The sequence below is a fragment of the Lolium perenne genome, chromosome 2 (genome assembly GCF_019359855.2).
Source record: "Lolium perenne isolate Kyuss_39 chromosome 2, Kyuss_2.0, whole genome shotgun sequence".
Classification (NCBI taxonomy): Eukaryota; Viridiplantae; Streptophyta; class Magnoliopsida; order Poales; family Poaceae; genus Lolium; species Lolium perenne.
In genome coordinates this window covers 69535228-69538970 of record NC_067245.2, presented here as the reverse complement: position 1 = coordinate 69538970, position 3743 = coordinate 69535228, and the positions used below count along the sequence as shown (strand labels likewise).

Below are 3743 nucleotides of genomic sequence, written 5' to 3'. Positions count from 1 at the left end.
TTTCAAAACATGCTTCGAGAAAACCACAGATGCATGCCGCCACATGTCAACCACATAATTTTTTCATTCTCAGGCAACAAATACTTGCTGAAAACACATCGTTTCATACAAGTTAGGTCTGAATTGCAATTCTTCGGGAAAAAGCACAGATGCATGCCACAGGTCAACCACATAATTTTGTCCTTCTCAGGCAACAAATACTTGCTGAAGAAACATCACTTCATACTATGAACTGTAATTCTATACCTTCATATATTACAGATTTTGTAATTCTATGCTGAAAAAACATGAGGTTAAACCAAATTTAGTTTCACGTTTTCAAAAAAAGAATGTTGTATTGACTAAAACAACAGTGAATCAGTTCTCAGATTTCCTAATTACTTGAGTGTGTAAAGATTTCGGCTGCAACCTTCAAACGACTAATGCCACAAACATGTTAGTGTTTGAGGGCTGATTCTGATTTATGTGAGGCCACTGGGATTGACATCCTACCCACTTCATTGCAAACCAAATCTCAAAACATGCAGCTGAGCACAGAACAATAGCCTAGGACAAGGATACCAAATCCAAGAATCTGCAAAGCGCAAGAGTAGAGTGAGGATAGAAATATGGGTCGAGTAGCACATGGTAAACGAAAGAAACACACCTGAATACCGAGGCAGAAACGATTTTAGACATGGAACCTTCAGATGGAGCATTGACGCATGGACAAATGAACTGAGACATGAGGAAGGAAACACGAAGTATTCAAAAGAGGTGCTGCCATAGTTCCATATATATTACAGCGACAAAAAAAGTAATCTGATACCATCAAGAATGCAATACTTCAAGAGAGTTGTACGGCGAGGTTTCTGAAATCTAATCCACGTCATTCATACCTTATTTAACAAAAAAAATTGCAGGGGATGAAAAAACATACATAAAAGAGAAATCTTTCGGGAAGCAAACAGATTCATGGATGAGTTCCCTCCATACTAATAGTCTAGTGCTTTTTAAACAACACGTACTGAAGCTGCTTTCATATACTGTAGGCGCAAGCAAAACCATTTAACTTCAGGGTACATCAGAGAAACTAATAATTATTGCACAATCCGTAAGGACAAGAGCCAGTTTTGTAACACGATGAAATATGCTAGCGCCTTTCTTACTCTTCCTAGTGCCTTTCTTACTCTAACAACCCCAATAAAAAAATAACAAGAGCATCTCACCTGAAACAGAGGTAGAATGACGGACATCGCAGGCTAGCAGCTACAGAACACTTGCAGAGTGGTGCTCAGTTGATGCCGCGGTGCGTACATCCCAGCGTTGCACCCACCTCGTACTACACCACGAGCGCCTCCCACCTCCGCTTGCACTCTCCGGCCACCCTCCCCCATTATTCGAGGAGGGCGCTCCTGCATTAGAGGAGGGTCGATAACGGTGGCCACTTCTGAAAGGCAGAGACGCATCAGGCCCAGCAAGCTTCCTCGATGGCGCACGAGATCCTTCTTTATCTTCTTCCTCTGACCTGCACACGCGGTGTTTAGAAAACACATCAGGCACCAGAGTATTGAACTCTCAAGAAATCAAATCGGAGATGTGAGCTACTGCCACCAAGAAAAAAAAGTACTAATCGATCAGAGGAACATGCCTTGTGTACTAAAAGGCAACAAAACACAGTACCTATATTACCTGATCTGTAACATAGGAAGTCAGCTTGCCAGGAAATTCAAAAACATATTAAAGCTCTATGAATCAGCATCAACCCAGTTGTTTCATACTCATCTAATCTCTGAAAGGAAAATATAAGTTTCAGTGAATACATATAGTACAGTGTACTGCAGCTGAGGGACAAAACAACCAATTGCAAATACTCATAATATGAGCTTCAGAGAAGTACATTCATCAGCTCCAACAATATCACATATCCAAAGGGTAAGTATGAACAAATATCCTTCAGTAACAACGCTAGCAATATTATAACTGTATCATTACTAAGGAATTTCATCAATGATCTGGTACGGACAAGAAGAATAATTGTTAGAAAACAACATAACTGGAAAACTTTTCTAACAACAGCAAGAGCAGCAATTTGATATCAATAAAAAAGAAATCAACCAGCTGGTGAAAATTGTACATGTGAGTCAGTAGCTTCTCATATATCTAATCTTGGCAGTGGCTTTTAGGGAAGGGTGGTGTAATGATCAGGTTAAATTGCAGTCAACTACTCGCTGCAGCAACTGAACCAAATGCAGATTAAATGAGAATACACAAAATAAAATGGGCATAGATTCAAGATTCACCTATTAAATTCCTTCTGATCAAGCTGGCCACTGTATATCAAATTCCGTAGTTACCCGTTGACCAAATTAAATGCTCCTTCACAATGTCCAAAGAATATCCTAGAATTAGTGGTTGTTGCCTCAACAACCTCCAGCGCCAACTGAGCAACAACATGCTGCAGCCCAGTGCCCACAAGCAGGACAAGCTCTGAACATTTTGAACTCAGGTAATCAGGTCTATGCATGAAATGAGAAAATAAGGTTGGTTAAGTAATTTGGTTAATGCTTACAATAAAGGGGCAAATGGTAATAAGAAATATATTAAGACCTGCAGTTAACAAAAAGTGGCAAAACTTAAATCTGAATTATAGCCGACAAGAAAATATCTAGGTGCGTGAGAGTAATACAGAGTACTACCATGAACATTGACAAATATAAACAGTTTTAGCGAGCAATGGCGGCCTCCCTCCTCCAAATCCCCTTCCTATGACTCTTCTCTTTGCTTAATATACTTCTTTCCCACTCCTTGAAAATGTATCTCCGTAGCTAATTAATTTTAGAGCTACTCAACTGAAAGAAATAGATAAGAAAATGACTCTTCTCTTTGCTTAATATACTTCTTTCCCACACATGTTGGAAAAATGATTGCTGTACTTTGAGATCTTAAATATATATTGCAAACCACTTGTAGATCACTTCCATGTGATGGGTCCCATCGATGATATTCTAGACATAAATTGCAACATACAAACAGTCACGCATTTAAATAAAGCATCCAAGGAAATTTGAAAACATTTCTATAATATTCATTTCTAGACCGGGATTGAAGGAAAAGGTAAGTTATATAGGACATTGAGTTGTTTCGTTTGCCATAAACCATTTTTAAGTTTTTTTGTTTAACAGCAACTCAGTTTAAGCATTTTATATAGGAATATCAAGAACATAAAATCCATGCTAAATTCTGAATATCAAGACAAGTGATACAGCAATAATTGAGACAGGTTCGAATATACAGCAACCAAAAGCTCTAATACACATTGCTTTCGCCCTCAGAATACATTTAGCATGTGATGTATGAAATAATAAATTGGGTGAGAATAGAAGGAATGTTCTTTCCGTCTGAGAAAAAAATGCAATATGAGTGGTAAGTGGTATAATTTCAAACACACCCAAATCGTGTAAAAAACACAACATATTTAGTTAGTCTTCTTTTAGGACAATTACCATGGCACACCAACAGCTAAAGAAAAGGAACCCAATAGTAACATCAGTTAAAAAGTAGACATGTTGTCAAGACCATTATATATTTTGATTTAGAAAATATTGGCTGAAATGACCGTGGACAAACTAAAATTGCTAAACATGGTACTAATAGTACCTACATCAGATCAGCACAAGAAGTCAATTTAAATTTCACAACCAACTTACTTGCCTAACACGTACCATCTATCAACATGCAGTTCAGAAAATAATTTTGAATGT

At 37.9% G+C, this 3743-nt stretch overlaps 1 long non-coding RNA gene across 1 annotated transcript; it reads right to left on the bottom strand.

Annotated features, from left to right (window-relative positions):
• Positions 1-256: 256 nt before the first annotated feature.
• On the bottom strand, positions 257-2491 carry LOC127330064 (uncharacterized). The gene is made up of 5 exons (XR_007869109.2): positions 2283-2491; positions 1672-1771; positions 1209-1507; positions 647-717; positions 257-574 (listed from the first exon to the last, which is right to left on the bottom strand). It is a non-coding gene; the product is annotated as an uncharacterized lncRNA (long non-coding RNA).
• Positions 2492-3743: the final 1252 nt, after the last annotated feature.